Source organism: Solanum verrucosum, unplaced genomic scaffold, assembly GCF_900185275.1.
Source record: "Solanum verrucosum unplaced genomic scaffold, falcon-dt-bn FXZP01000059.1, whole genome shotgun sequence".
NCBI lineage: Eukaryota > Viridiplantae > Streptophyta > Magnoliopsida > Solanales > Solanaceae > Solanum > Solanum verrucosum.
In genome coordinates this window covers 138,331-147,266 of record NW_026020346.1, presented here as the reverse complement: position 1 = coordinate 147,266, position 8,936 = coordinate 138,331, and the positions used below count along the sequence as shown (strand labels likewise).

The window sequence follows — 8,936 nt, the reverse complement described above, 5'->3', positions numbered from 1 at the left end:
TTGTGGTTATGTCTTTTGGGTTGACCAATGCCCTAGCGGCCTTCATGGACTTAATGAATAGAGTCTTTAGGCACTATCTTGATATGTTTGTGATAGTGTTTATTGACGATATTTTAATTTACTCCAAAAGTGAAGAAGAGCATATATATCATTTGAGGATCGTATTGCAAGTCCTTAAAGACCACCAATTATATGCCAAGTTTAGTAAATGTGAGTTTTGGCTTAAGTCAGTTGCTTTCCTTGGTCATATTGTGTCGGGTATGGGTATTGAGGTAGATCCGAAAAAGATAGAGGCAGTCAAGGGTTGTCCTAGACCTCTAACTCCTACCGATATTAGAAGCTCTTTGGGATTGGCTGGCTACTATAGGAGGTTTGTTGAGGGTTTTTCCTCTATTGCCTCTCCATTGACGGCCTTGACCCAAAAGAAAGCTAAGTTTGTGTGGTCGGAGGCTTGTGAGAAAAGCTTCCAAGAATTGAAGGATAGGCTTACATCCACTCTGGTGTTGACCTTATCGGAGGGTACTAAGTCTACTAAAACCTGAGCAACAACCTACAACAAGAGCTATACGGAAAGATTTTATCTCTTCAGAAATAATGACCACATACTGCAAAACTATTGGCCATAAATATCCAGATCATCAATGTTCCAAATGTCAAGGCGAAGATAATGTGATCCCAGACGTGCAGCTAGAGTAAAAACAAGGAAGTGACAAAACCGACAAGATAAAAAGAAAAAGCTATAAGTGGAGCTACTTTGCTAAGTGGAGCTACTTTATGAAAAGAAAAGATAGTCTTAACGTGTTAAGATAGAAATATTATGTACAAAATGTAAAGTAAAGTTGTTTGTCATTTTGTTGACTTTGTAAAGTAGTGCAGATGTAAAGAAGCACTAACGTGTTAGTCTAAGTAGGAATATGTACAAAAGTAGGAATAGTAAAGTAACTATAGTTAGGTGTAAAGTAATCATAGTAGGAATAAAGTAACCATAGTAAGGTTACTTATATGTGTATAAATAGGTAGCCATTATGGCATATAGAGGCAAGACTTTCTACACGGAAAGCAAGCCTCTCTTGTAAACAAAAATATTCTCAATAAAAATCTAAAGTTTCAGTTAAGCTATGGATCCAAATAGTGAAGATACTACACAGGTATATACATTTATGATTATGCATAACTAAATTTATTAATTCCTGAATATCATAGTAATGATAGAATAGAATTTATATTAGTTATTATATACTAGAATTATTTTTAGATGTTTTCTAGTTTGTTAACATGAGGAAAGAAAGGAAAACTTCCAGACTATGCCATCCTAAAGTTGAAACCATAGGCAAGAAGCCATGAGGGGAGTAAACATAGTTGAGGCGCTGTTAGGAAGAAAATACTTTCGAAAGTACGATGTTAACAGTGACCGGAAAACATGTTGAAAATAATCTAGTTTATAGTAATCTAATATGAATAATATTCGTCAAGACTATGGTATAAGGGAATTATGTTTTGAAATTATTATGCCTAATTTGCATGACGAAATGATATTAGCATATAAAATATTAATCTTGTATGTATTAAGAAACATAGAAATTACGGAACTAAAACAAATGATATGGCAGCTGATATTTAAAGAAGAAGGAGAAGAATTAATGAACCAGGAATGGTATGAATTCGAATTAGATAGAGTAGAAATGGAAATGTTAAAATTTAACTTACGTGATTTAGAAATCCAATATACTGATTAATGATAAATCAAGAATACTTAGAATATTGGCAACAAACTATAATAGATATTACTTTATTAAGTAATTTAATTAAAGAAAACATAGAAGCATTTCAACAAACTCACGACATACAATACATAGAGTATATATTAGAAAACACAAAAGAAATTATAAGATTAATACCTTTAGAAAAGATATATTATGACAAAATTAATTCATAATATATTTATAAAATCGGGACCCCTTCTTGATATACTTTAAAGTCTATTAATATTATTATACCTCCTATGATTATTTCTTTTTGAGTTGTTTCCTCTATATGTAACAATTCTTTTGGTAATTCTGGGCATACTTGTTCTTTAGAGGTTATCTCTTCTTCCGATACTAATTCTCTTGGTATATAATTTTCTTCTTGTCCAGTATTTATTATGATGATATGTTTCCTTTGTTCTATTATTCCAGTTATATAGTAGTGATATGGTTCAATTTCTTTTATTCTTTGATATTCTACTGATTTTCTTAAGGGTTGGGACGTATCAATATTTTTATCTATGTTTTTTATTCTTTTTGATGTACTTATCCTATCACTCACTATTTCTAGATCCTCTTCTATGTCTATTTCTTTGTAACTATAATCATTATTATCTATCACTGTTACAATTTGTTCAAAAGGATTCTCTATTTTTATTTTATTTATCTTATTTTTTGCTGTTATCTTATGTTTTGTTGTTAATACATATAGATTTTTACAGCGGGCTGTAAATATTTTACTTCCTGGGGCTAACTCTATTCCTGACATTTTCCAATATAATACTAATGATTTATCTATATTTCTATCATTTATTGCTACTGAATAATTAGCACTTATTATAAACTTAAATTTTTGGTAGATTAAATTTCCTTTTACCGCACTTATTATACTTCTCTCTATTGGTTCTACTATTCTGTCATCCGCCAAATATATTTCTATTGGTGTATCTATTCCTTCCCTAAAACAAGCTTTTATTAATATTTCTGTTCCGCCTAAGTGTACGTATTTTATTGGTTCTTTAGCTTTAATTTCTTGTATTTCTTTATTTATTATCCTTTTATTTATTATAGGTATTCTTGCTTTTCCTTTGGTATATTTACAATCTATTATATGTTCTTTTTGACTTACTACATAGTATTCCTCTTTTTGTCTTTTAAATATATTCCTTATTAATGGTATCTTAAATATTTTTTCTACACTGAGATCTAATTCTTTTCCTTTTATTTGTTCAAATATATTAGTATCAAATATTACCTTCTGTTCCGTAGATTCTTCATTTGTATATTCTTCTTTATTTATCATTTGTACGTCTTTTTCAGTCATTATTTTCTTCTATTTCATTTTCAGATATTTCGTTTTCAAGTGATTCGAATTCATATATACTATCATCACTATCTGGTTCATAATCTATATAATCTATTTGTGTATATGTTTCATCATTAATTATTATTTCAGATATTTGTTTTTTCTTTGGATTTTTGGGTAATTTACAATCTTTAGCAAAGTGTCATAGTTTTCCACAATTATAACATGTACATTCTGTTATTTTTTTCTTTGGTCTAAAAGGTCTTTTTGCTTTAGTATTTTTTATGTAATATCTTCTTCTTGGTCTTTTATACCTATATTGGGATTTATATTTTTTATATTTCCCTGGTTTTCTATATTTCTGTTTATAATAATTATCATTGCATCCGAACTGAGGTGCTATCTTATCTTTACAACATGCTAGGTTTTTAATTATTGTTTTTTCCATTTTTATGTCTTCTCTATATTTTTCACATATTGCTGAATACCATTTTTGTAGATATCTCATTCTTGCTCCAAGTGTATCTTGTAATCCTGCTTCGTTCCAATCTTTTATTATTTTAGAACTAAATGGTTCTGGTAATTTTGTAAAATATAATTTTCTTATTTCTTTTGATTCTTCTGCATTATATGTTCCTTTATAATAATATTCTCTAAATACACATGTATATTCGTCTATGTAGCACATGTTACATATAGCTAATTTTAGCATTAAATTCCTATGTAACTGTTTTTCTTTATTTTGTTCTTCTACTTCTGTAGTTGTACTACTGAATTCATTTCTTATTGCCATTTCATATTTATTTAATATGTCGATTGGTGTGGTTGCACTATCTCCGTCTATTTTTTTATTATTTCTTAATGTTTTTATGCTTTCTTCTGCTAAATTTTGTAACCATAATTTTACCGTTCCTAAAAATGTTCTTTCTATATATCCTGGTACTTCTGACATTCCAATTTTATTATCTATTAGTTGTTTTGCTATATATCCTACCCATAATTGTATTGTTTTATTTATATCTGTTACACAATCTAGATCTAAAAATCCGTTATTGCGGGATGTTGTTGATGGTGTCCATTTTTTGTTTAGTCTCTTATTCCATAAACTATCATATCTGTCAGAATCTTCATAACTAATTGTATAATAATTAGGTCTTAGTGTTTTTGGATTTTTTACTTCTGGTGTACTTGTACTTGCTTCATTTTTAACTTCTTCCGTATTTATTTCTATCTTATTGATTGTTTCGGTTTCTTCTATTTTTTCTATTATTTCCGTATATGTTTCACTTATTTCTGAGCCTTGTTCTGAGCAGTTTTCATCTATATCAACATTATCAATTCCTATATTTGGGTTTTCTTTAGTTAGTTGTTCCTTAAATTTTTCTATCTCCATTTTTAAGTTCGTTTCTATTTATTTTTCTTCTTGTTTAGCCGCATATAATTCTTTAAGCATAGTTAATTCTTTTTCTAAGGCAATTATTTTATCATTTTTTACTTCTTCAATCTGTTGTATTTCTAATTTTGCTTGTTGTTTTATTGTGTCTATTTCTTTTTTCCTATCTATTTCTTCATTTTCTCTAGTTATTCGTACCATTGCAGTTAGACTATCTTCTAATCTTACCGTTTCTTTTTCTATCATTAGATATAAATTTTCACCTATTTTTTTATACCTTCTTCCTAAATTTGAAAATATTATTTTTATTTTTAATCCTTCTGGATTTTCGTAGGTTTTTTCTTCTATAGCAAATTCTTCCTTATTCATTTTAAATTATGTTTTAATTTATACTCTATTTTTTGTATATCTAATTATAATTTAAATATTACTTTTCTTTGTGCTAGCAAAGATTTTTGACATACTCCTGCATATATATTGTATTGTAACCTTTCTTGCTTATGTTTTAACTCTTGTCGTTTTGTTATTACTGTTCTTATTAATTCGTATCTATGATTCTCTTTATTATCCATTTTTATATTCCTTTTTTATTACTTAGCTCTGATACCAACTTGGGGGGGGGGGGGGGTCCCGATTTATAAATATATTATGAATTAATTTTGTCATAATATATCTTTTCTAAAGGTATTAATCTTATAATTTCTTTTATGTTTTCTAATATATACTCTATGTATTGTATGTCGTGAGTTTGTTGAAATGCTTCTATGTTTTCTTTAATTAAATTACTTTATAAAGTAATATCTATTATAGTTTGTTGCCAATATTCTAAGTATTCTTGATTTATCATTAATCAGTATATTGGATTTCTAAATCACTTAAGTTAAATTTTAACATTTCCATTTCTACTCTATCTAATTCGAATTCATACCATTCCTGGTTCATTAATTCTTCTCCTTCTTCTTTAAATATCAGCTGCCATATCATTTGTTTTAGTTCCGTAATTTCTATGTTTCTTAATACATACAAGATTAATATTTTATATGCTAATATCATTTCGTCATGCAAATTAGGCATAATAATTTCAAAACATAATTCCCTTATACCATAGTCTTGACGAATATTATTCATATTAGATTACTATAAACTAGATTATTTTCAACATGTTTTCCGGTCACTGTTAACATCGTACTTTCGAAAGTATTTTCTTCCTAACAGCGCCTCAACTATGTTTACTCCCCTCACGGCTTCTTGCCTATGGTTTCAACTTTAGGATGGCATAGTCTGGAAGTTTTCCTTTCTTTCCTCATGTTAACAAACTAGAAAACATCTAAAAATAATTCTAGTATATAATAACTAATATAAATTCTATTCTATCATTACTATGATATTCAGGAATTAATAAATTTAGTTATGCATAATCATAAATGTATATACCTGTGTAGTATCTTCACTATTTGGATCCATAGCTTAACTGAAACTTTAGATTTTTATTGAGAATATTTTGTTTACAAGAGAGGCTTGCTTTCCGTGTAGAAAGTCTTGCCTCTATATGCCATAATGGCTACCTATTTATACACATATAAGTAACCTTACTATGGTTACTTTATTCCTACTATGATTACTTTACACCTAACTATAGTTACTTTACTATTCCTACTTTTGTACATATTCCTACTTAGACTAACACGTTAGTGCTTCTTTACATCTGCACTACTTTACAAAGTCAACAAAATGACAAACAACTTTACTTTACATTTTGTACATAATATTTCTATCTTAACACGTTAAGACTATCTTTTCTTTTCATAAAGTAGCTCCACTTAGCAAAGTAGCTCCACTTATAGCTTTTTCTTTTTATCTTGTCGGTTTTGTCACTTCCTTGTTTTTACTCTAGCTGCACGTCTGGGATCACATTATCTTCGCCTTGACATTTGGAACATTGATGATCTGGATATTTATGGCCAATAGTTTTGCAGTATGTGGTCATTATTTCTGAAGAGATAAAATCTTTCCGTATAGCTCTTGTTGTAGGTTGTTGCTCAGGTTTTAGTAGACTTAGTGCCCATTGCCTGAGTTCTTCCATATCTGCTGCTCTAAATTCTCGACAATTCGAATATATCATTGTTTGTTCCCGTGAATAATAACTCCATATTGAATTGTTGTTCAAATAATTAGATGTTAGCTCATTCAGTATAGTAGCTATTCCAATAATCCTTTTTCCTGCATAGAATGCTGGTATCTCTACTTTTTGTATCTCCTCTTGCTCCTCTATTTTTTCTGGTATAATCATTTCTCTGGTTAGTCCAATTTTTATGACTTGTATAATCGGTTTTATCTCGTCGTAAAGTATTTCTGCTGGTGCTGAATAAAACTTTATATAAAACAAAGTTCCTTTAGTTATTCTCTTGTAGTTCATGAATGCTTTATGTAACTCTGGTATCGTAGCTATTTCATCTCCAGTTTGGGTATATACTGTGTTCAATAATCCATAGTTATAGCAAGTTGCTATTAGGTTTGCATTTGTCTTAGGTAAAGCGATTAGTTTATTATATCCTTGCAAAGCTTGGGTAATATAATCTTCATGTGGATTTTGGGTAGTTTTTGATCTGGGGTTTTTATTTAAAAAGATTTGTATTTTGTGGATATTTTCTATGTATGCTCTGGTTATATGGTTATAGGTTTTTTTGTCCTGGTTTAGACTTTCCTTATAGGTATTTATTTGAGATGGTACAAATATGGGGTTTTGTTTTTTGGGTATAAATGGTTTTTCGAATATCTTGTTCATATTTGTATTGACATATCTTTTCTCCTCTTTTGTAGATGATGTGCTACCTGTAGCTGCATGTAATAAATTGTTAGCTTGGGTTTTTCGGTGTTTCCCAGCGTCACCTTCTAGCTATGGAATTTTTAAGTCTTCCGATCGACTTAGCTCCGCATATTTACCGTCATGCTGCTGACCTTTCATTTTTTGTATCTCTTTGTCCATATTATCTATCTTTGTACAAAGCATTGCTATAGCATTGAATATTTTTTCATCTTTGTCTAGGTCCGTCTGTGTAGCTTTGTCTTGATATGTAGTCTGCAATGACATTTTTGTTAGTACTTATTACTTCTATTGTAAATGTAAAATTCTGTATATTTAATACTAGTCTTCGTATTTCTTTTGTTGGTACTGAATCTTGTATCTTCCTTGTAATCCACCATTTCACCTGCGTATTATCTGTTCTTACAATGAACTTATTATATACTATATATGGTTCAAAAGCTAATAAACATTTATATAGTGCATATAATTCTTTTCTATTTATTTCCCATTTTATTTCAGGATTTGTAAATGTTCCTGAGTAGTATCTACAATGATGTTCTAGTTTTTCTTTTTCATATTTATATTTTAATACTCCTCCGTAACTTATTTCACTAGCGTCTGATTCTACTATGTATATAAATTTTATATTTTCATCTGGAAAATATAATTTAGTTAACTTCTTACATAATGATTTTATTTTTTGTATTTGTTCTTGATCCTTTTTATCAAAATAATATTCTACATCCTTCTTTAATTTTTTGTGCAAAGGTTTTAGATTTTCTGCTAAATTAGGTATATATTCCCTTACCTGGTTTACTAATCCTAAAAATGATTGTAATTTCTTTTTCGTATCTATTTGTTCGTCAGAGTTTATTATTTTTTGTACTATATGGTTCTGCATTTTTATACCATTCTTATCTATTTGTATTCCTAAAAATTCTATTTGATTTTTCATTATTTCTGCCTTTTTCTTACTTAAACTTATTCCTGAATATGTTATAATATGTATAAATTTTTCTAACAATCGTATATGGTCTTCTTCTGTTCGTGAATATAACAATATATCATCTATGTATACTATACAATTTTCTAGTTGGTTAAAATAATTATCCATAAAATGTTGGTATCTTCCTGGTGCATTTTTGTATCCAAAAGGTAGTACGTTCCATTCATAAAATCCTTGTGGTACTGTAAAAGCTGTTAATTTTTTAGATTCTTCTTCTAACTTTAGATGGTAAAATCCTGATTTACAATCAAATTTACTAAAATAATTATATCCTTGTATTTGTCTTACTTTTAATACTTTGTTAGGTATGGGGTAATTATATGTTTTTGTCTTTGCATTTAAATTTCTATAGTCAATAACCATACGACTTTTACCTCTTTTTTTGTTCGCTGTGTTTATTTACTATGAATGCTGGACTTGTATGTTTGCTATTACTTACTTGAATATATTTGTTATCTAATAATTCTTTTATATGCATTTTAAATTCTTTTAAATCTTCAAAATTATATTTCAATGGTTTTTGAGTTATTATGCTATTTTCATCAATTAGTTCAATTTTTACTTTTGTTTTATGGTTTTCCCATCCTTTTAAGGGATCTTCACTATATAACATATCTAATTTTTCTTGAATTAATTTTAATTTGTCTATTGAAAATATTATTAATTCTATATTGTGAGTA

The 8,936-nt window shown here is 28.5% G+C and overlaps 1 pseudogene; it reads right to left on the bottom strand.

Moving 5' to 3' along the window:
* Window positions 1–6,329: 6,329 nt before the first annotated feature.
* LOC125837473 (uncharacterized) lies at window positions 6,330–7,535 on the bottom strand (annotated as a pseudogene).
* Window positions 7,536–8,936: the final 1,401 nt, after the last annotated feature.